Consider the following 25,192-nt stretch of genomic DNA (forward strand, 5'->3'; position numbering starts at 1 on the left):
TCAGATGTCAGTTGTGCAGACACTTTGCATGATCCTTAATGCTTACTTATGGCCCTCTCATATCACATTTTACTGGTTGATACGTTCCTGTTACTTTCATTATTTTGCTCGTTTAAGCTTGCGCAGTTCTTTGGGCTCGCATCAGCACAGATTAGTGAGTGTGTTAAAAAAGAAAAAGCTAAAAAAGCTAACAAATTAACCAACAAGACTGATCAGCCGAGTAATAAACAGACAGATTAAAGCAGGTTCGCTGGTAAGGTAGTTGGTTAGTTGTCAAGTCGAGCTGTCAATTGGTCTATTTGTTGCAAATTCAGGTAGGTCGGTTAATTTGTGATTTAACACTTATCAAACGTATCAAATGACCAGCCGACCTAAGAAACCAACCAACAAACCAACCAGATGGCTGCCCAACTGACATACCCACTATCGAACGTATTGACAGACAATCTGTTAATCGGTTAGTTTGTTATGACAAATAACTAACCAACTAACTAACTAACAAATGGGCGAATGGGAAAACTTGGTTCATGAGTTGGATGCGTCAGTTTGCCAGTGTTGATTAGTTAGTTAGGAAAAAACACCAACCAACAGCAGACTGACATAGTTAATTGGTTAGTTCATCTGGTAGTTATTTAATTTGGTGTTAAACTAAAAAGTGGATAAGCCAACCAATGTCCCCCTCTACAAAAAAAAAAACCACTGAACAAAAAGACTGGCTGACCAATTAGCCAATCCACTGACTGATTAGTTGGTTCGCTATTTAGCTGGTTGGCTAGTCCACTTGTTTTCTCGATTAGTTCAAATCAAACAAGCGATGGGCTGGGAGACTGAATCTTTATAAATCTTTTCTTTAATTTGGTGTTAAACTAAAAAGTGGATAAGCCAACCAATGTCCCCCTCTACAAAAAAAAACCCCACTGAACAAAAAGACTGGCTGACCAATTAGCCAATCCACTGTCTGATTAGTTGGTTCGCTATTTAGCTGGTTGGCTAGTCCACTTGTTTACTCGATTAGTTCAAATCAAACAACCGATTGGCTGGGAGACTGAATCTTTATAAATCTTTTCTGACCGAATGACCGACCAACTAACAAACAGAAAAATTGTGCTGATTAGCTGATCAGTGGGTCGTACAGTCGGCTTGTTGGTCGGTCGCCAATCGACGAACACATTTTCATACCTTTTCAGACCTCACCTTTTTTCCTCTGCAGGGAGGGAGGCATGCTGGGAAATAGAGTCTTCGATCTTGAATGAATCCAACTATCGATGGTAAGAACCTTTACTTGACTTCTCCTAAATGTGGAGACGTGAGAAGGACAACGCTGTCCTCACGTCCTCCACAGTGGCGGGATGCAAAAAAATCTCGGAAAAATACGAGCTAGAGATTGTAGTGCTCACTTGCTCGGCTTTCCTGTGAATGTTACAAGCTCAGATTTTTTTTTTGAGGGGGGGGGTTGTCGGGGAGGGGCAGAAAAGAGATTAAATTAATCCCACTTGTTCTACATATAATTCATTGGAAAGAAGAAGTCTCCAATCCCATTAGGACACACACAGACTAGCTGTGCCTTTAGCATAGCGAGCGAGCGCGCGTCCAGAGATGATGAGCCATCTGCCATAGAGACACATTGTTTGATAAACACTGCTTTTATACAACAAACATTTGAGTGCATTAATCTAGCTAAACTCGGCTCAATCTGGGGAAGCAGATATTGCTCTTTATAACTTGACCGCAGCGGGGGAAAGGGAAGGAGGGCTATTGCGTTATTACATCACGCCAGATGTCGAGTCTTCAACCTGGTAAGGTTACGCCCACAAAAACGGAATTCGTCTCGCAGTTGAGGAAGAAAGGCGTCGAGCAGAAAAGGCAGAATCGCAATAGTGGCATATCTTGGGAAAGTAGCTTCTGAATTTGGGCCATTCATCCGTTTGTTACTATGTTGGTACATCCGAGAATAAGTGGCTAGCTGAGAACAAATGGGCAAGGTTGGTTGGTTCCTGGGTATGCTGTTGACTAGTCCATTAGCCTAAGTATTGGTTACTAAGTTCAGTTAGCTAGTTAAGTTAAACACATTTGGATTGAGTTAAAACTAATTAGAAAAATGCCCAACAAATTTACCAACTGACAAAAGTCTTTTACGCGCCTAGCTAGCACGCCTTTCACCGACGCACATCCTCCGATGACATGTTACCTGGAAATTTGTGAACAACCACTAAGAAGGCGTGACTCATTAAACTCAGGCTGTCTCCGAGTCATTTTGTCGTTCATGTCACTTTTATGTCTCCATTGCTTGTTAACATGACGTGGTTGACACCTGATTTTTGAACCGACGCCATTGCCTGCGCGGATAATCTGACCCAGAGAGAAGACATTAGAGAGAACGCTACCGTCCAGCGAGGGATAATCTGATGGATGAGTGGACTAATATGAGGCCAATCCCGTTTTAAGACAAATTAGTCGAACACATTTTCATCACTGCGGAGGGCCTAACCAAGCTGAGCCCTCGGGGGATGTTGGCGGGAAAATTCGCTGTCAGATCCCTGGTCATCCCGGGATAAACGTGGCAGATTAAAACCTTTTCCCCATGGTTGGGACGCACACTCGGAAGGCCAATGACAGGTCAGGAAAACGTGTTTTTCCCCACATGTTACTTCAAAAAGCACATTTTTCACCCTGCAAAGGGAACAAGTTGCAAAAAATTGCTGTTTTCCCCCCAAAAACGTTCACTAGCTTTTAAAACGAAACCCATCGACCGATACACGGAACGTTCCAAGGTGATTTTCACACCGACGTTTTTGCTCTCCGTGGCATTTATATAAAACAGCCACCCATCTACCAATACAGTACTCAGAAAACCGGGATCAGAAAGACCTTCGGAAGAGGACACTACAACAAAATCTACGCATCACAACCCCCCACCTCCCCGCCGCCCACCCCACTTTGACGCTGTTTGAGGCTTACACGAATGACCTTAATCATCAGGCGGGCTATTTGGCTTTTTATTGGCCCGAGTGCTGCAGTGCCACTGGCAGGCATCAAAAATAAATAAATAAATTCATAAAAAAAAAAAAACAAGCGCGAGGGCAAGGTCGGTTGTCCCGGCGTAATCCATATCATCCCGTTACACAGGCGACGCGCGGCCGCCCGCTAGCTCGCAAGCTAGCTTGCCGCATTTTTTTTGTTGTTGTTTTTTTTTGATGTCGATAATAATGGCGGGATTACGCTGTCATCTGATGTCGTTTCAAAGAAACAAAAAAAAAAAAAGGGGCATCCGGAGGAGGATTCTTTGAAAGAAGGATGAAATGGGAGATGCTCCATGGTGTGAGGTCACGGAGGACTGATGTATTTATTTATGCCCTTGCGGGGGAGACTTGTCATGAGAATAGCAGGGGGCGCTATGATGTGTTGTAGTCAAACACTTTCTGTGAAGGGAATAAAGGTTTTTACAGTGATCCGGCAAAAGTAACCCGACAGAAGATCTGACATTGATCTGCTTCTGCCTTTGTTAAGGGAAGAAATCAGGGCAACAATTACAACACTGATGTGCTTACAAACTCGTTGAACTAACACATGAGCTTTGGGTTTACAAAAAAGGGGGAAAAAATGGGCCCAATTTTTGAAGTGAAATTCTAAATGGAAATCAACTGGGAATTCATCCAACTCTTTTCAAGCAACCTCATCCTTTGTGAAAAAAATGCGAGCAGATTTTTGCCGGCAACATTTTGAAGGGACTTCAAAATTGAACCAATAGTTATGTAGAAATGTAGAGCAAAAAAAAAAAAAAATCCAGTGGTTAGCACGCCGGCTTCACAGTGCAGAGGTACCGGGTTCGATTCCAGCTCCGGCCTCCCTGTGTGGAGTTTGCATGTTCTTCCCGGGCCTGCGTGGGTTTTCTCCGGGTGCTCCGGTTTCCTCCCACATTCCGAAAACATGCGTGGCAGGCTGATTGAACACTCTAAATTGTCCCTAGGTGTGAGTGTGAGTGCGAATGGTTGTTCGTCTCTGTGTGCCCTGCGATTGGCTGGCAACCAATTCAGGGTGTCCCCCGCCTACTGCCCGGAGACGGCTGGGATAGGCTCCAGCAGCCCCCGCGACCCTAGTGAGGATCAAGCGGCTCGGAAGATGAATGAATGAATGAAAAATGAAAATATTTTGTAGAACACCTTTTTCAGTTTTTGTCAAATCTGGTCGAGTTTTGAAATCATGTGCGACTTCCACGAAAACATTTGGTTGAATATTGAAATCCCTCTCTAAAACAAATAACTTCCTATCGCCAACGGATTTCCCTTTTAAATTTCAGAAAAGTTTTTGTTCCATTTTGAATTCACCGTGAAATTTCACTCGACTTGAACATTCGGGATATTCAATGCAAACAATGATTTCATTCCGCTTCAGTGTGTACATTTCTACGAAAATGTTGAGAGAAAAAAAAAAATTCCTCACCGCACAATCACTGAAAGTGTCGGCTTTCAAACATGTCTGTTTGTTTTTTTCACGGTGCATCAACAGAACCAAATTCAGGGCAACAATGACAAAAACTATGAGCGCTTTGAAGGTTTTGCTGCATGACTCTCCCACATACACGTTTAACGAACGCGCTAGCTCCGGGTGGGGATTGTTCGATTGACATGCTCAAACACAAGAATTAGAATTCATTAGCGCAATCTGGGGTCTCCATCAAGACGCCGACTTGTTTGATGAGTGGCTTTGGGACATTGTTTTTTTTTTTTTTTGCCCTCACTCTGTCTGCCTGCTGCCTACTTTTGTCGGCTCCCTTATTTGGCGTGACTCTCCTGCTAACGTGGCTGCTGTGCTTGCAGACTAATCTGCGCTATCTACACTCTTAATTAAGGCGGCGTATGCGCTTCCCTGACACGCTTGTTGTTCCTGCCTGTTATAAAAGTCTTGTTTTTCTCGGCCTGCCGCCGTTCCCTGCAAATCAACATGAAAAAAAAAAAAACATCATTAGAATCCTCTTGTGAGTCAGATGTGAGTCAGGATTGACCTGTCACTAGGCCACGCCCCCGAAAAAAACACAGACTGATCAATGAGAGCACAACAGAGACTAACGGTCTAAGGCTTTCATGCGGGTTGCATTAGAATTTTTTTTACCGATATTTTTCTTCCGCTAACAGTTTTTGGGGTCTGTTTCAAAATGCCGAAATTAAACCAGATAATACAGGCTCTGGATATCGCTATTTTTTTTCTGAAATGCTGTGCTCCATTATGTTGAATGAGTCCAAGTCATGTACAGTATATGTTTAGTCATATCAGACAGGCTAACAATAGATTCGGGAAAGCTCTTTCGTTCATCAATTGAAACAGACAATTATGGTGAGGATATTTTTGGCCTGCCTCAAACATACCATGCGTGCATGGAAACTGAGAAATATATCAGGGTGAACTTGGGTTCAAATCAAGTCATGTGAATCGAATCGCCCACCTTCCGATTCCTGGAGACTGTTGATTTGGCGGAAGTGAGCATGTGTTATTTTGTGGGAGGGTTTGAAATGCGAGCATTCGATCAGACGTTGAAAGAGGAAGTGAGGACTGCAGCTGCTGTCTTCTAAGTTTGAGGTTTACTCATCTCAGGGGGGAAGTGGTGTATGAGTGTGTGTGCGTGTGTGGGCAGCACTATAACCTGCGATTCAAACAGGATATGCAACGTGGAACAAATTGAAATGTTGACTTCATCTCCCTGCCAATGTCATCAACTCAAGAGAAACAAAGGCTTCTTTCTCATATAGACCTTTCCACCATGATGCCCTGCCTACTTCCGAATGGCAAAATTTCAAACTACCGGTATCTCCGAAAAAGGGAGGAAAAAAATCCATTGCCAGTGGTAATTTACAGTTCAACCGATAAAGTTATGCGGTGGAAATTCAGGCCAAATTAATATACTAATTTTCCCCAATCCCCAAATTAATATACTAATTTGGGCATTGGCTAATTAATTGAATTTTCGGTTACTCTGATTACTCTTGACGGCGAAATGGACAGCGCGCGATTGAGTTTACATTAGCTAGCCGCTACCTTTTGCTAAATTACTCAAACGCAACCCAATCTTCATTTTTATACATACCTGTGGGAACATCTCTTCCACAAATTCGACGATGGAGCTTCCCGGCCTTTCCCTTTTGACGTAGCTACTCTGCTTCGAATTCGTCTTGACATCCACTTGAAATAATTTCACTTAAAAAATCACCCTCAAAAAAAGATTAACGCTAAGATAATTTGAACCCCTAAAACAGCAGCGCAACGCAATGTCTTTCGCGACGATTAGCATTCCAAGAGACACTGACGACGTGGTGGCTCCCTTTGTCTGTGTCATGAGGATAGTCATCATCGTCTCGTCGACATGGCATGAGAACTCTCCATCACTTATTTGTTCCACTTTGTCTGCCTCCTTATCTTTTCTCTGCATTCTCGTTGATAGTCTCTTTCTTCCAGTACGACATGATATATGCTCCTTTTGTAGGTTCATAGTGTGATGTGCATTCATTTTTATGTTCTGTGAAGCTACGCTACTTATTCGTCCATGACTCGGTCTGTTTCTTGACATTTCACGACATTTGACCTCTTTGTTGCACCCGTTCTGCCTGGTTGTGGCTGTTTCGCTGCATTTGGAGTATGTTTTCTCAAGTAAAATCTTGCACAATGTCGTACTTTTTTTTTACTTGACATAAATTGTATTCCCAAATAAAGTTAGCTTGTTAGCTTAGTAGCATAGCTGCCTCAGTCATTTCTAACTTAGAGTGACCAAACGAATATGAAATAAAAATGTGTTTGCTACTTTTTTTTTAACCTTTATTTAGGGGGGCTGGGGGTGGAGGGGGGGTGTCCAAAAATGTCTCAACACTTCTGAGGCAACTATGCTTAGGGTAATGATATACTGTATATCGGCAGCAGGATATCGGATGCTAAAACAAGTTATTCTCTCCGGCTCGTTGCTAAAATTGTCACGTTGCGATAAAAGAAACGATCTGTAGGGCGACTTATCTGTGGTGGTGGACCCTGAGAGCGTAACTCCAACCTCCCAACCCCATTCAAGTGTGAAATTGAGCGGCAAGGAGAGGAGAGACATCAAAGCTCCCAACGTCTTCTAACACAGCATGCTAATTGCTCTTTGATTGCTAACTTGACTTCTTGTTGCGGGGTGTCTGTTTGAAATCGGCTTTGCTGGTGGTGGCGGGGCCTTTAGGAAATTAGGAACTAAAACGTTACATGTTACAAATGAGATTAGCTTAAGCGACCGGCGGATGCTAAAATAGCCCAAATCCTTTTGGTTTGTTATCAGCGTGCTCGATCCATGTGTGCTGTTTATGCTTCCTGTTCGGGAAAAAAAAAGAAACAACATGAGAATATTCTACCGCTGGCAGCACAATGCGATCAGATGGAGTAGCGTGACAAGACGATTTTGTTCTCGTGTTAAGGCCGTGACAGGCCGTAAATTCTCTTGGAAACGTTCGGCGCTGGTTTTCATAAAAGATGGCATCAATGTGTATTTGCATGTTTTTAGGTACACAACACAATGTCAGCATTGTAAGACACTGAACTATCAAGATGAGCAGAGGGGGAAGAGGTTAGCATTTATTTGCATAAACTCATGAATGGGGAATCTAAACGGACATATACACCCATAAACATTTAAAGCGGAGGACATGTACCCTACAATCAAGAAAAAAACAAACAAACCAACCCCATTTTGGATGTTTTTATGTCATTTAGTAGCCTCACAACACAGCTATCTTTGACACATCCATTAAAAAAAGCAAGCACTCACCCTTACATGAAATTATTATAAATTAGGTCAAGTATGAAAGATGTCTGCTTCATTTCGTGTGGCCATTTTGAAATCCGCCTTAGTTGTTCATGGTATTGGGACTTTTCTTGTGTTTTTCTCTAAAACATAACAAACATTTTTCTTTTTAGTGTTTGTGTGTGTGAGACAATTTCAAAATTCCCTGATGAATAACATGGCTTTCTTTTTTTATAATTTAGACTTGAATCTCTGAATCTTGTGATATAATCCCGAGATGAAATAGAATTTGTCAGATTTATTTTCACTTTCTTCTCTTTTTTTCTGTGTTGGAATTTTGAAATTCACTTTTGTGTCTGTTTTAGTCTGTTTATTATAGTTAAGTAGAAAACCAATCAACTAAACAACCAATGTTTCAAACTATTTCTATTTAGCTACGAACATTTTCATTCCTTTTTTTTAGTCTTCAAGAAAAGTAATGTGGTGAACATACCACCGTGTGTGCGGTGGGGCAGTGCCCTGTAGCGCCCTCAATTGACCAAAATATAACTTCGAAATACAACCTCTGATTTGTTTTGAAAAAACAGTACTGTATTTTAATGTTGCTCATAATGGAACTTGGACAGCTTTTTTAAACGTCGTAATTGGTGAAAACGTTTGTCGCTATTGTCATTAATTAGATTTTTTTTCTCTCGAGGCAAACATACTTCCACCTAAGCAAAGAGGGCGTCGGCTCTGCGCAGGCCGGGTGACGGTGCGTCTGAGTGGGGTGTCCCGGCTGATGTCCCCGCTGGCCTGCTGCCTTACATGGGCAAACCTCGGCTTGGAATTTCACCGAGTGACGTCACTGCCCACAAAACTCTCCCATAATTGAGGATCAAGAAGTTTGGGCAGTTTTTTTCCTGGCTATTCTGACCCTCTTCCTATCTTTTTGATTTCCTCGAAAGTTCGAAAAAAAAAAGGTAAGACGAACCGAGCCGAAACCGGGCGCGATTGCGTTCAGCTTGACGCGAGGTTTTTGGAAATGTTAGACGTACGATAGAGACAGGCGCTCGAGTGCGAGGAGAAGCTGCATAATCTTTGGGTCTTCGTTTTCGCAGCGGTAAGAATGCGAGCGTGTGGCCGAGATTCGGACTTGGATGACTGGTGGGGGGAGGGCGTGGGCACCTGGGGTTGACACTCCAGTAGTTGCCTAACTAGCATGACGAGCCGGGCTGACTCTAGCTAGTCACTAGCTAACGAAAAGACACCAAGCGAAGCTGGGGAAAGTTTTTTTTTCGTCCAAACTTTGAGCGTCTTTTACTCTGCTTGTGTCTGTTTTTAGCCGAGCGGCGGGCTGCTCGACAATGCGGAAGACGGAACTATGAGGCACGCAGAGTAAAAAATGTCTCGAAAATTTCGACATTAATGTGGGGGAGAAAAATCACAAGAGCAAAAGGAGCTTGTTAGCTTGTTTGTTAGCCATTTGAAGTAAATCCAGCCCTTGAGTTTAAGACGCAGATTCGTCAAACTGCCACAGGGGCTTTGAATGTGTTTATTTTTCGTGATTATTGCCAGTTTCAGAATTAGTGTTATTAGTTGTGTACAGTTAAACTACAGTTTATTATTATTTTAAAGCAGGGTTTCTCAGCCAATATAGATAACATTAGTCGAAAAGTACTCCTGAACCTTTTTTAAATGATCTCTGTTCTTATTAACATAATTAAGCATCCATCAAGAAACAAGTGTGCTTTTATCCCGTCAAAATATACTTCATATATGGTAACATGTGCAGTTTGAACATTAACACCGTGCAGAAATAATTCTATAAAAATATTATTGCACTCACAATTTAAATAAAAATTGAACCTAAATAAAAGTTTTAAAAGTGTTCTTCAAGATTAAATGACAATGTACTAAAATTTTTAATGCAACTTAACTATACCACTCTGCGGTATGTCACAAGTGGTATGTGATCATCCATTGACTAAACACGAATTAGCATGTACAGTTTATACAGCATATAAAGCACGTGTATGTCATGAACAGGCTTTGGCTATGATCATGAGTATAATTGGAGGAAAAATGCATACAGAATTTAAGTGTAGCAGTGCAATGGGATGCTTTACAGAACATAATTGCTGTGTAAAGAAGCAGTAGTGGTCATCAGACAGACGTACTGGACTTTATTGTTCAATGTTTGTTGTAATAAAGTCCTATCACTGCTTATCATCCATATAATGATATTACTTCAAAACTCACAAGTGAGCCAAGGCCCCAGCCAAAGTTGAAAGGCAGGTGAATTGTTATCTCTGATGGGGCCGTTTCATTCGGTACAGTGAACTCCTTGCTATTAGCTTCAAACAATGATTCCCAACCTTTATTGCATCAAGGCACATATTTTTCACAAGTCACTTTACACTTGTTACAGTTAAAAGATTAGAGAGCGTTTAAAGGTGGGTTTTTTTTTTAAAGTCAAGTCAACAGTATTTATAGAGCACTTTCAAACTGTCATCGCTGCATACAAAGTGCTGTACATGGAGCAATTTAACATGCACAATAAACAGTAAGACAAATCGGTAATAAAGGCGGTAGAAAGCACCAAACAGTAAAACCAAGAACAAATCTAAGACATGCTGAGTCGAATGCCAAAGAATACAAGTGAGTTTTCAGGAGGGTTTTGAAGATGGGCAGCGAGGAGGCTTGCTGAATGTTCAGTGGGAGGTCATTCCAGAGAGAGGGACCAGCAACAGAAAAGGCTCGATCCCCCTGAGCCTCAGTTTAGTTAAAGTGTATGTATGAATATAAGGGCGGTAATGTAAAATGAAAATATCATTTGTCTGGACAATTGATGAAGGTTGAATGAAAGTAGACATTTTAAAATCCGTGAGCGTCAACGAGTGCTTATCGTTTAATATAATCACATTATGCTTTCTCCAAAGAAACATTCTTACTGGGAACTTTTTTTTAAATCTCGAAGACCGTCCATTACTTCTCGTCACGCCATAAAAGGTCATCAACGATGCTGCGGTTTAGAGAGCATCATACGCACTATGCATGTGCTTTCCACAGAACACCGCTTATGCAAAATGGTTGCAGTCGCCTGAAAACAAATACGTACACATGGTATTTATGCTTAATTGGTGAAAGGACTATCTGGGGAGGGATCTTGGAAAAACAAAATCCACTGTAAAGGATGCCTGGAACCAGAAAGTTTGACAATCACTTGATTTAGGCAATTTTATGTATTTAGTTACCTGCCTGCCTCCCTTTATCCATTTTCTGTATATTTTTGCTGTTTTCCAAGTCGCTGCTTGATATTTAACCCCTGTGGTGGGCTTCAGTGGAGAGTGGGAGTTACAGTAGAAAGACGCTAAATACAGTATGTAATAATCATTGAAACTTATTGTTCTGTATCACAATGTAACCACAACATGGCTTAACCTGGCCTGCCTGGACCATCTCCCAAAAAGTCTTTATCTAGGACACTGGTGAAACCATTTCTGGTCTAAAAGTAGTGCTGGTCATACCTGTAGAAGCTGAAACTTCTTCTCAAAGTCCTTAATGTTAACGTGATAGCTCTTAGATGACTCACGCAGAGTCGCCCGTCGCATCCCCATTAAAATGTGCCTGAGTGACTGCAATGAACTCACCAGGAGGATCCGCGGCTCAAAGCGTCTTTCAACTTTAACATCATCAACACTGTCAAACATGTCCTTTTTATTTTTTAAAAGAGCACCGCCGCGTTTAATGTAGTCAGAAATGGTTCTGAGCGACGCAGATGTATGCGGTTTGATATTGGCTGCTCTCAAGAGGTGCCGCGGCGGTAGGGCGGGGGAATGGAGTTCGTATTCTTGATTTGAAATTCACACTATGTGTGAGTCCTCCTTTAAACAAGTACAGTCAGGCTGTTTTTCCTATTAGTTTATTCTAATGCCGAGTCAAAAGCACGCTGACATTGCAATACTGTTTGCCTCTGAATCGCCACCTGCGCAAAATAACATTGCAATGATTGTGATTGATGTGGAAGTTCTAGGAATGCGTCTTCATTCTCAAAAATAGGCTGAAATGAATAACACTGCAACGCATTTCCACATTAGGATATGATGACACAATGAGTGCAACTGTTAATGTCACCTTCCTTCTGCTCGCCAGCTGACTTAATGTGTTGTCATCTGTTGGGATTTATTAACGCTCAAGCATAGTGAAGATGTAGCGCGGTCCGTGGCTAATATTAGCCACTACCCTCTAGCTAACAATCTGGGCCAATTATGATCCCATGAATTGTTGTGTTTCATCAGGAGTCAGGCTGCAGTGTTGTCAGTGCTAACATTAGCCGAAGGTTGCTACCTAGCATACTAGCTGCTGACTGGCCGGCTGCTAAGTGCACACAAATTTCTAATATCACATGTTGTGTCAGGTAGAATATTTTAACATCTTTCAAAAGGTGTCAAAAATATTCATCACTCAAGTAAAGCTATAGATATTAGAATCTAAAAATACTTGAGTAAAGGGTGAAGTATCAATGCAAGATTTTTACTGAAGAAAATGAATCAAAGTATTGGCTTCAAAACTATCTAAAGTATTAACACAAGAGGAAAAATCCACCCAATTAAATCACCAATTATTCCACTCCAGCCCAAAATGTTTGATCGCCAAAACATTTTTTCTAAAGGTGAAACGATTATTACGTTGTATAAAAAAATGTTATGTTACCTGTTTCAGCTCATACATGCCCATTAAAAATGATCACATTTCGTAGGCCTACAATACAAATATATTAAAGAGCCATGTGGACTACTGACCATTAACGTGTGTTTGATTCCGTGTTAATTGTTCTCAATGGTGTGATGGGGCAAATGTATTGCGTTCTGGAATTTAGCACAAAATGGTGACTTGTAAACAAAATGCCCAACTTCCTGCTTACTTGACAGCATGGGTCTTTGAGACTATCTGTCCTGTCGTGATCGACATGGTCACCCAATTTTGTGTAGATCAGTGGTGACTCTGGTTTTGAATCAATTTTCTCCCAACCTTAAAACCACCAATACTTCCTGAAATGGCAGCTTCACACCCAAAAAATGACCTGGTCTTTGAAACTTTTGTTGTGCATCCTGTTAAGATGGACGCGTTCAAGCTAATTCATGCTGATGGGTGAAACTGGTTTTGTGGGACTAACATTTTAGGGGCACGTTCCTAAAGGGTGTTACTTAGGGGACCCTGAAAAATAAATTTGACACATGCCTTAAAAAGTGATGTGTGTGGGTTTGACCACAATGTGAGGTCACAAAGCTGATGAATTTGCAACCAGAATAATGAGAAACAGTCATTCCAAGCGAGAAGAGTTTGGAGGTTCAGGTAAAACGTGGTACGTAATTGACGTTCATTGAGAGGAAAGAAATGAGCGCTTTTGTTAATCAAAAGAAGCAAATTATGTGTGAATGTAAGAAAAAAAAGGAGGGTCCGTTTACTCTGTAGATTACATTGTAGCGATTAAAAAGGTCTAATTAAAGTCTGATGACTCTCCAGGAGTGCCGCAGGGGTCAGCGGCGATGAAGGTGATATTAACAGCAGCAAAGGAGTGACAGACAGAATATTATTATATTATTAGACAGGCAAGTCTTCTCGGCGAGACTGCGGTTTGATTCACACCGTATCCGTTGAGTGGTTCTCTGTCATCATGTTCTTATGGACTGGATGCATCTATTTAGTTGAGATTTGGCGTCTGCCTCCGAAAGGTTTCAGTGCCCTGGCTGTCCTGGTGGGGTTGGTTTGGAACTTTATCAATACAAATAAAATGTCTCCTTGCCTCCATTAAACACCCACACGACGATATGTTGCAACACGCTGCGTACGCAAGCTAGGCGTGGCGCGCCAACAATGGTCAAGTGTGCGCTCGGTGACTGTTGTGCAGACTTAATTTCCCCAAGTGCTATGTGAACTGCGATCAATCATGATGTTCATGTCTTCACTTCTTCAAAGTGGGGCGTGTGCAACCTGGCAAGAAGGTGTCAGGAGCCAATGTTTTCCCAATAATGACTTAAAACATTAATGATGTCACGGCATTGCTATCCTCATTTAGGGATTCATATCGTTAAGTTGTTCACAATGCAACTCCTCTGAATGATACTGTTTATCGATTCGGTTCTTTCATGATATTCTTTTAATTTTTTTGACTGTCTGACAAGTACATGAATGTGAAATACAGTAAATAAAAAAAATAAATTACAGAAAAATATTGTGACACTGAGTCTTTGAGAAATGTAACCAGTCTCTTGCCGTGATTTTGAGCACCAACGTTGCCAATAAATGGCATCTTTTGTTTTAGACAGATACTTTATTCTCACCCCCAATGGAAAATCGTATTTGTTAAAATCACTTTTTTTGAGCAGGTTTTATAAGATGTTTTTTAAAACTTGCTTTTGCTCCTCTTAGCTTGTGTTACCCGCATAGTATATGCTAGCTCCCGTTTTATATAGGATATATTATACATTTTATAAGGCATTTCTTTTTTTTTATGTGGTTAGTGTATTCGCTGGTGGAGGGTTTATAATTTTTCTTTTTTTTTTTGCTACCTACATGTGCTAGCTGCATTTAGCCTCATTTGCTCCTTTAGCTCTCCTTTAGCTAGTGCTAAGTACCTGTGGTTGGTATTAGCTGCCTTTAGCTAGTGTCGGGGCTCTTTAACTATCCATCCATCCATCCATTTTCCGAAACTCCTGTTAACTCTCTGTGGTTGGTTTACTGGCTGCTAATTAAGCTACGCATGTGCTTGTGAATGATTTTGCCTTCTGGTCCGACCTGGGAAAGCAGAAATTGCCAGATTGACTGCGCACCCCCTTTCTATGTTGCACAAATGGCGGCTTAGTCAAGCAGTGTGACAGGGGCTTCTCTTCTAGCCCTTCCTCCAAAGCTGAAAAATTGCCACGTTACGTCATACTACTGCTTCATACCAGTGATGTTTGTATAGAACAGAGACACAGGGAAGAAAATTGTGTTGTGATTTGTGAAAAGAGCTTTCCAAAAATGGATCGACTTTCCACCCCAATTCCATGTCGTGAATTCAACTTTCTACATGTTTGTCTGATTTCCCCAGCAAGTGCATGAACTTTCTGGTTATCTCTGTGCATACAACCCCTACTTTTGCAGTGTCCGCTAGCAATGATTTGTGCTGCATGTGGCAAACACGCATTTAGCAAACACACGATGTATCCTGCAACATTGAGCAATAACAGCCGCAGACAAAATACTGTTACGTAAGAACAGATTACAAGTTTCTTGGATATTAATTTTCTCTGCGAAAAAAAAGGCCACCGGGGGGGTAGCGGAAGAGGCAGCAGTGGACAGGCAGAATGCGCTGTAATTCTTACAAGTCACTTCGTAAATGGGATAAACACTTGTGAAGAAGCATTTTTCTGGGACACGTCTTTCATTCAAACATCAATCGGTGTTACCGAGGGACAAACTGCCGCCCTGTTATCAAAACACGAGAAAACACTGTTATTTTGCTTGCTATTGACGTTTAATCGACCCTTGTGGCAACTATGAATTTGTACGGGTCATATTTCCAACAAACATATAGTTGAGAAATTTGATGCTTTTTAAAGCTAGGGCAACAAACTTGGCTGAAACACGGTGTCAAAGTTTGATCATTTGGTGGATTCAACGTTTCATGATCATTTCGTACATTCTCGGAATTGTGGAAAAAGTTTCACAGATGGTGATGAAATTCATTTTGGTATGAGACGATCATTTATGGACAATTCCAGGACTTGATGCCGTTTTTATGAGATCATTTTGAACATTTGCCATGAAACAGAGGCTGCAAGTGCCCGTTCATCGCCGCTTTCAGCGTCCAATATTTTGATTTCAAAGCTATGCGCCGCAGGACTGGCTCTCTCTTGACATTCCCGGTGAATGCAAACCAAAAGCGACATTGCCCCTCCATTGCTGACTTCATACTTTCTCCATATTTGGAAATGTTTGCCTCCTTGCGATGCTCGACAGTGATCAGCAGAGAAAGGGATGTGAGTCACATTGGGCTGCACACAACTTTGTCTGCCATTCGCCTTCTTGTTGCGCTTCCCTGATCCAAAGAAATTGTGAGTATCTTCTTTTTATTGATTGATAGCGTCTGTGGAAGTTGCAGTCTGGTGTGCGTTAAGGCTAAAATAGTTGCTGCGTGACCACAACAACAAACTCATCTTTGGCACAATTTTCGAGCCTTTGAAGACTGATGATAGGAACTGTACCTTTAAGAGTGCCTATCTCCCTTGCTTCCTTTCTTCCAGCTCCCACGTTCGCACTTCAAACATCGGGTGGCCCGGTGGATAACATGGGAGAGGGGGATGGCGGGTGGGGGGGGGTGATATAGCGCTAAATGACTTTGACTTGGCTGCGAGGGCCGAGAGACGTCCCTATCTTGTCGGTTTGGCACGAGGGGCTACCACATTATCACTGAGCCTTTGAAGCCCCCGTCCCTGCACCTGCTGCTATCACACCCGTCGAGTTGTGCCCCCCAGGCCAACAGTGCCGTGCTCCGAAGGGCTTTGTTTTTGAACAGAAAGTGGAAGAAAAGGTGTCGTTTTGGCCGTTTGGTCACATGGCAGTGATAATTTAAAAATTGGTCTTCAAGTTTGAGGAAATGGTAGCCGTTTCCATTTCAGGATAGAAAACGGTTGTCGGAAAAATTATTGTACAATTTTGATTAGGCTAGTGCTTGTTTTCCAGCTAAACTATATTTTTACCCTCCAAACGTGCATTTCAATGTTGAAATCTCTTCATTTGGGCCCTTCTGGTGAACCTCACATTACATAAAGCTTGTTATAAATTAAAAACTACCAAAAAAACGTTATTTTGGAGATGAATTTACAGGACAATCGTTGTTTTGAGCTAGTTAAGCTGTCCTTGTAGCTCCAGGCCAACAATATTAGATTCCAACGGCACTATTTTGAGTGGAAAATGGTAAAAAAAAAAAAAAAGTCATGATTTGATGAGTTTTTAAAAAGGATAGAATCGAATCAACTATCTGCTTCAAGCTTGAAAACATTTGTCTGTGAAAGTGACACATTGCTCAGTTTTGAAGTTAGTTCAGCGCCCACCTTATTGTTATCATACCTATTATGTTTTGGACTGAAAATGAAAAAAAAAAAACCCAAAAGGCATTTTGGGCATTTATTTATATAACTGAGCTTATGGAAGTGTGTCCCCCTTGCATTTTTTTAACACCAAAAAAATGGTCATTGTGCTTTTTTGAAGCTAGCTCAAACCCGATTTACACTGCTGGTGTCTCGTTCTAATGACATGACTTGTCATATGTGTCGAGCTGGTTTTGGAATTCAAAAATTTTCCCTCTCGGCTGACAAGTTTGCATTTCAAAAGGCACCCTTTTTCACTGAAACAAAAAGATACACACGGCTTGTTGAAAATGGGTCTCTGTAGTGTGAAAATATTGAGAGAAATTGGTGAAAATGTTATGATAAGGAGCATTGCAATCTGGGAATTGATCTGAAGAGGCTGTAACTTGTCAATTTAGGTGTGTTTCCGATTCCGGCTCAACGACAGCATCCTCTTGATATTGTTGCATGAATATACTGTATATATATATTTTTTTAGGGGGGGTTCTTTTAATGAACAATAATTTGTCTGGTAATTTAAAAGGCCTACTGACCGTTGCGCTACATCGTTATGAAACTTAATCTGGCCTCACACTTCTTTTCCGTGTCCTTAATTTCAAGATGCTGGCAACTTGTCCGAAAGGAAATCTCGAGTCAACAAATTAATACATGATTAACGGGAGCAATTACACCCGCTGCCGATCCCGACCCAGCTCAAGTGCAGATTATCTGTCTGTCGTTAATCACTTTAAAGGTTTTGATTACTTTCTGTTTTTCCCGCTTAAAGTCATCTTTAAATCCTGCTAGCCCCTTCACAAACAGCTATTTACTGTTGACGGTTTGTGAGTGCCGATCCGAGATTATCCGCACACGTGCCATCGTTGTGGCAGCGTATTTCCATTTATTCCTTTTGGGCTCAAAGCACTTTTGAAGGATTTTTGGATTTATCCCGCTAACCCTCCCAGGCCCTCTCAAGCCCGGTCGGGTTGATTGAATAACCGCGAGCTCTATGAGGCTTCAATCTAGCGTTACCTGTGTGAGTTTGTTCCATTTTTCTGTGTACAAAAAGTTACAATTTTAAGGATGAGTTGCTACCCTTTCCCTGGATGTGCTACTAGATGTTGGCAGTCAAAACGAAAGTCGTTCATATTATCCAAGTCCTGGTGCACATTTCCACTTCCTGTCACTGAGCACTTTTTAACCAGTCAAGGAAATGCATTGTCATGAAGCTAACCGTCCCGGACAGCCAAACTAGCGCCGTGCCAGAAATGACATTTCCCTGCATCCTCCTCCCCTCTCGTTCAGCATGGGATGCCGCTAAGTGATTAAACCGAGATTAGGCAGCCGGGCTGCTGCAGGCTAACGGGACACACTTAGCGCTGTGTGTGTGAGACTGATACACTCTCAGATGGCAGCTTCGAAAGACGCTCAAATGACTGTGGTGGCCCGTTGCCAAACCACACGGCCGTTTAGAATAAAAATTAAATATGCACTAATGCTCGGATGACATAAGCAGCAGGGACGTGAGGAAACTACCCTCAACCTACCCCTTGACCTGTAACCCGAACCGTACATCTTTCCTAAAGCTAAACCTAATACTTAACCGACGCTAGCGTGGAGGCTAGCAAGGAATTGAGCGGCAAGAGCTATCATTTTCCGCTAACATAAACTAACGCTTTTTGTTTTTGTTTTGTCCCGCAACCTCACAGTCTCTTCGTGGACTTTGTGCTGAGTCAAAAGTTGTCAACATCCGTCACCATTTTGACACGTGGCAAATGGGTGGCATTAATTGCCGACGTGGTCCCAGAATGCAATTACCTACTGACCCAAATCATTTTCTTGGCCGCTTGTGTGTGTGTGTGTGCGTGTGTTGTGGCAATGTTACACTCAGGACTTAAGTTCTTACACCGCATCCATACATCACGCTGGCATACCGCTTTATGTTCCGTGTAGTCCAGCGCGCTTGATGTAAGGCAAACATTTATCACTGTAAAACGTTTCAGCCGATAATTCATTGACTCGAATTAAACGTTTTCAGAGATTGTTTATGTGTCTGTCCCTAACTCCACGTGAGGATAAAATGCTTTAATTCTTCTCACCTCACCATTTACGAAACATGATGAAAAGTTTGATTGTTTCACATGAGCCGACATTTTATTGCTGGGTGAAAGCGTCTATTATGCATGAGTCATTTGTCAATCTCAAATTTTTTTTCTCCTGTTTTGCATTAGGTTCGTCGTGCTAATTACCTCAAATTACATTCCACTGAGGCCCAAAACAAAACAAAAAGAAAAAGTTAGCTTAACCGAATGGAAACTCTATTTATTTATTTATTTATTTATTTATTTTATTTATTTTGGTGGTGGTTCACTTAAAAGCTTTAACGGCATGCTGTTAATGCTCTCCTAAGTGTGTGACAGTGGAGTGCAACGCTTCTTATTCTTATGTCTAAACGCATCTTTTAGCGGCTTATCCCAGAAAATATTTCATTGATGGATTAACCAGTTGTATACAGTATCAACACAGTACGTGTGCCTTGTGGATCATAAATGTGTGTTTTAATGTGCCTCATGGGTTAATATTTGTCACAGTTTTGTTTTTTTAATAAATCAAACCGTGACTTGTGTGTGAAATAGTCCAGGTAAATTCCTCACTTTTCGTTAGCGATACGTAGACCATTGCTGGTTCAAAATAACGGGATACCGAGGAGGGAAATACATATGGCAAGTTTATCATCAGCTAAGCGATCGGCCATTAATAGCTTTGATCCCAATCACGTACTATTAAACAAATGTCTGCTCGGAGAAGGGTATATAGAAACTTAAATGATGAATGTCAAAGGCATCACGCAGAAGCTAAGTTGCCTCTCAACATTTTCACAACGGCGGTTAATCGTCGCGTAAAAACAATAAAACACAAAGTGGACACTAGAGTCTTGCTTTGAATATGTTCTTCTCATCTCCATTTAAATTTTTTTTTTTTTTTTTTTTTACAAAAGGTTAAGGTTGTTTGGGTTCGCATGTTCTGTCCCTTGTGTCCCTTGACAAAGCAAACATTTGCATTTACTGAAGCTGCAAAGGGGCTATAAATACACAAGCACAAGGCCAGGTGTGTTCATGGCTCGATGTATTTTTCATTGCCTCTGCTCGACCATTTCCAAGCTATTAGTGTGTTATGGCCCAATAAGGTTTGCCCCCACAGCCTGATGGAACTCATCTCCATGGAGATGCATTAGCCTATTAACTCATTCAGTACCAGACAATTCTGGACTGTGTCTGAAAAGACGTTTAAAAACGTCTTTGGGAGTGAATGAGTTAAAAAAAAAAGACATCTTATGTAGTTCACAAAAATAGCAGCAGCAGGAGAAGTAATGGTAGAAAGACGCATCATTGCTTTTGTGATTGAATTTTTCCTCAAGGCTTCTGGACAATTGTTGCCTTTCAATGCTGAGTGAATAAAAATAAATTGCAACAGTATATTTTTCTCGGTTGTGAATGTAAAGCCTTGTACTGTATTTGGAAACATTACTTTTTTTTAGTCAATCGCAAAAAACAAAAAACAGTGAGGATACAAATGCAACACGTTTCATACCTAAGCATAGACATCACGTGTATACCCGCATATCTTTTCTTAAAAAAAGAAAAAAAAAAAGGGTATTGGCACATTATCGAAATAGCCCACAAAAACTTTTTTTTTTTTAAACATATATCCTGTTTTCGCTTTGCTTGTCCAAAAATAAACAAATAAGCACCACTGTTTTGTTCCCTAACACGCGCACAAGTAAAAAGTTGAGGGAAAAGTCTCACTTGTCAGGAAATTATACTTGCAAAAAAAAAAAAATAAATAAAAAGTGCGAAGGAGGCGGCCTGGATCACATCCAAACTGGCGCCCACCCGTAATTACGATGCGAGTACAAAAGAAGAAGAGGATGCACGGCGTCCTAAAGGGAAAAGGGGAGGAGGGGAGTGTAGGTGTATTAATTCCTATTCCTTCCTCGCCTTCCTCGGCTAGGAAGTTCAGAAAAAAAAGGAGACAATCCTCCCTCCTTCCTTCATTTTAAAAGAAAAGAAAAAAAAAACAACTGTCACGTTGACTGACGCCCATTGCACGGAGCATCTGTATTGTATCCCAGCGCCGCTACTGTTGTTCCCTGTAGTATACGCCGCCGTGTGGGAAACTGACACTGTCAATTTACGGGAACAAAAGGCTTGCGTACATCTTTTTGGGTTTTTTGGGGAGGGGGGGGACCCTGGAGACAAACAGAAAATAAATAAAATAAAGAAATCACGCCGCCCCCACTTTTACCTGCATCCAAAGAGAATGTAGGACATTCCCCCGCGCCAGAAATAGCAATTTCACTCACAATTATCTTTTTCGATCTATCCCCGAACGTCAAAAGTTGCCTGGTTTCACTTTGTTTGCGTTGCGCTTTAATGCAAACTTGGCGGAAAGAAAAAGCGGCGAGGCGGACGCCGGGAGAGGCAAACTTTCGCCACCAGAGATAGGACAACGCCGATGAAAAAAAAATGACGTGTATTTAAATTTTATTTTTTATTTTTTGTACTCGTGTTGTTCGCCAGCTTGATTCTGAGCGTTGTGTGGTCTGTTGTGTTCTTTCAGGAGCTGTATTGTGTCGTCATCATCGCCTTGTGTTAAAAGTTTTGGTGAGTGTTGATTATTTTTTATTTATTTTTGAAATTTGCTTGTTTGGACAAGAAACTCTTGGGGGAAAATCCCAAAGCATTTGACCTCATTTCGTGATCAAATGTTGTGAGTGACTTTGCTCACATGATTTCAAGAAGCTTTGTGGAGAACACATTTTTCAAAGGAGACGTTTTGTGCTAGCCCACAATTCAAAACAGCTTCTTGATATTGGCTCACGTGCAGCCCGCATATTGAACGCTTTGTGAGCTAATGACCCGAAGTGACTAAGGCTCTTTTTTTTTTTTTTGGTTTTCTTTTCAAACAACAAATTCAACAAACAAGTCCAGTGGCTTTGTTTTATTTTTTGATTATTTATGAATGACGATGACTTGGATAACTGAGAAGTAACGCAGATGTAAAAAAAAATACAAACAAACTAATCAAACTAATTACAATATTCAAAAAGTTTATTGAAAAAGTTCGGACAGTCGCTCCCATTCTTGACAGCGAGAGTTCTGCTCATTGTTCTCGTCAATAAAACGAGAATTAAAACCCTCAGCGTTGGCATATTTCGAACTGCCAGTCGGAGAAATGGCGCTTGAAAGCGTGACAAAATTGTCCTTGAAATCTCGTCTCCTCTCCAGTGAAAAGCAACACACAATCCAGTTTTGCAAAATGTGCACAACAGGCGTGAGTTTCGTTGAATATGAAAATGTAGAAATGTTTTTTTTTTAAAGTGGGGGAGGGGGGAACAGATGCCCAGCCGCTGGTTGAACAGGTGCTCCAAGAGTGATTCTTTATTCTTCTGGTAATAATGATCCCGCGCGCTTCTCTATTTCTGTGTGTAGGAAAACACAAGATGAGAAAAAGGACACAACCAAAGCGATGCGGTGCTCTCTTTGTAACATTTGTTGATACATGTTGCGGGTGTAGTACAACCTGATGTATATTTGATGCCATATTTCGGAGGGTTTGGTGACATTTAAAGGGCATGATTTTTTCATTGGCATCCATTATTTACTGCATCTTTGATTTCTCTCTCTTTTTAAACGGGCTGCACTAACTTTCAGACCGTTGTTGTGCTGTGATGATTTTTTTTTTTTTGCGCTGTTTAGAGAAAAAAAAGGAAAACCCAAAAACCCAATTCAATTGGAAAGCATGCGTTGAGAATTAAACGGGTACCATGGTCAAAGATAAAATGGAAAAAGGAGTAATGTGCTTCAGGCTCTTAAAAAATAGATTGACTTAAAAATTAATTTGAAAATGAAACTTTTCAAACTGGTGGTATTTTATTTTATTTTTTTGTTGGAAATAATTGAACTAATCTGTAGCAGATGTTTAAAATTTCCAAACAAGTATGGTGAATTATGTGTATTAATTAAAAAAAAATGTTTTCACTTCATAAAAAAAATTCTTATTCAAAATAATGAAAATTGCAAATGAAAATCTGTCATTTTTTTGTTGCTATTATTGTGATAAATTTGACACAAATTACAAAAAAAGTAGGATTAATTGAATAAAAATATGAGCTTCCAGCATTGTAAAATGCAATTCAAATCTGATAACAGAAACATTTTGAGGTAGAAAGTACAATTAATAAAGACTTATTCTCCATTTTTTTCAAACATTACAAAAAATATTTTATCGCTAATCAGATTTACAGTCTACAAAAAAAAAATCTCAATTTTCAACCCTTTATTTATAATTGGTGTGATCAAAATATCACATTTTCACGGTTTGTATTGTTGTTGTTCGGCTTAGTACTTGTCAGACTTTTTTATTTTTTATTTTAAAATTCGTATGACAAATCACAAAAAAAACCATACCATAAAACTACCATAATTTAAAAACACAAAAATGAACTTGTCCATCTTCTCTGCTTTGGCATACATATACAATAAACGGTTCCAGTTTGAAAATGTACATTTATTCTACATACATTAAACACACACACGCATACACACACATATCTTTGCATATGTATCTATAAATTGCCTAGCGAAAATAATCCATTCATACAAGTGTAAAATGAAGTCCACTGCTCTTAATACGAAACTATGAAAAACACAAACCACCCTGCCATACCTTTTTAATGACTGACAAGACACAGAATTAAAGAGAGCGACAAATCCACGACTTTGAAAGATGAAAGCTATCAATGTGGCACAAAGTGGCCGTGAATACCCTCATTACAAGCCAATTGTGCCCTTCATTTCACACGCTTTGATAGCCATCTTTGTTCCTCCTCAAGAATACCGCTGCACCTTTTTTTGTCAAAAGGCGGGGGGTGGTAGAAAAAAAGAATGTGTGCAATTATGTCGTTAGGGCTAAACATAGCAGACTGTCATTGCATTCACCTCGCACCCGCTGACCCAGTCAAGTAAAAAAGAAAATAGCGCGTCACGAAAAAAGTTACGCAAGTGGTTGCGAGTTTCATCTGACAGCCACGGTAATAATGAGCTCTGTTCCGAGCTTTAATGTGTTAAAAAGATCCGCAGGAGCATCTTTGCATTCCTGCGGTTGCTCCTTTGAAAAAAATAAAATAAAATAAATAAAGCGGGGTAGGGGGATACGTGCCAGCGATAGCTGCTTGTCGATTTCGCCTCCTCGCATTCCTGACGCTGAATCAGGGGCCAGATTTCTTCAAGCTGCCGTCCAAACCCCGAGATGAGTCGCCAGGCCGGCTGCCAACGTGAATTTCAAGAACTCTGTTCAGGATATTCCAACGTTTGAGATTGACGGACGGGTTTGTTTTGTTGTGAATGTCGTGCTTATGGAATTGTGTGATTGCGGCTTTCTTTGCCGGGTAAACATCTTATCACGGATGTACTTTTAAGTCCTCCTTTCATTCAAGCTCCTTCCCGGCGCTCTCTTTTGTACTCTTCTCCTACCTGTGAATTTGCGCGTATGTACCTGGTGCGCCCTGAAAAATTTTCAACCCCCACAAATGTTGGGGAGGCTAAGTAGAGAGCTCTACATTCCGATCTTTCTGAAGTTGTCCAAAAGTCTGAGCGAGAACAAAAATTCTCTCAAAAAGCCTCGAAAGGTTTCATTTTTATCAACATTTTGGAAATACACCATACAGAGTAATTTGTAAACAACGCCAGACTCGTCCAGCTATGAGGGGTGGGGGGGGGGGACAATCGGTCAACCCTTCGAAACATCTGCAAAACGTCAATTCTGCAAATCCCCCGGTGAACTCTCTGCAAATCTCACACAATGTCTGAAAGTCCTGCGAAAATTCCGCTTATTCCGCAAGACCCCAGCAAATATCGTAAACCCTCTTCAAATCTCTCAACCCCTCGGGCAAATCTTGCACGGCCTCTGAAAATATTGTGGAACCTCTTCAAACCCTCCGAGGCTGCTACAAATCCCGCCGATCGCCGACGACGCTCGCAAACTTCTACAATACTTAGGAAATGTTGAAAAATCACTCAGGACATCCGGACAGCATTGCGAGGCGTCTTCAAATCCGGAAAGACCTCGGTAAATCTCACGGACCACCTGTAGATCTCACGAGACTTCTGACAATACTGTAAAACCACTGCAAAAAAAAAAAAAGTCCGAAAGAACCTCTCCGAATCGCTATAAACTCTCTGTAAATCTCACCCACAAGATCTCCAGCAAATCTGGCGAGAGCTTTGCAAGTATGTGAAATTCAGGCCTGCTACACACACACACAAGCATTTTTTCAAAT

The 25,192-nt window shown here is 41.0% G+C and overlaps 2 protein-coding genes across 7 annotated transcripts in view; one reads left to right on the plus strand and one right to left on the minus strand.

Annotated features, from left to right (window-relative positions):
• Nucleotides 1-25,192, minus strand: part of zbtb11 (zinc finger and BTB domain containing 11) — a 253,182-nt gene that overhangs the window by 55,674 nt on the left and 172,316 nt on the right. The window lies entirely within an intron of this gene.
• Nucleotides 8,473-25,192, plus strand: part of lpp (LIM domain containing preferred translocation partner in lipoma) — a 98,476-nt gene continuing 81,756 nt past the window's right edge. For 2 of the 6 annotated variants that reach the window (XM_052073068.1, XM_052073072.1), the window contains exons 1-2: nt 8,473-8,714; nt 21,470-21,515. The gene's annotated coding sequence lies outside the window, so the exon portion shown is untranslated. The other 4 variants (XM_052073070.1, XM_052073073.1, XM_052073071.1 and 1 more) reach the window with 3 other exon arrangements.

Source organism: Hippocampus zosterae, chromosome 8 (assembly GCF_025434085.1).
Source record: "Hippocampus zosterae strain Florida chromosome 8, ASM2543408v3, whole genome shotgun sequence".
NCBI classification, from domain to species: Eukaryota; Metazoa; Chordata; class Actinopteri; order Syngnathiformes; family Syngnathidae; genus Hippocampus; species Hippocampus zosterae.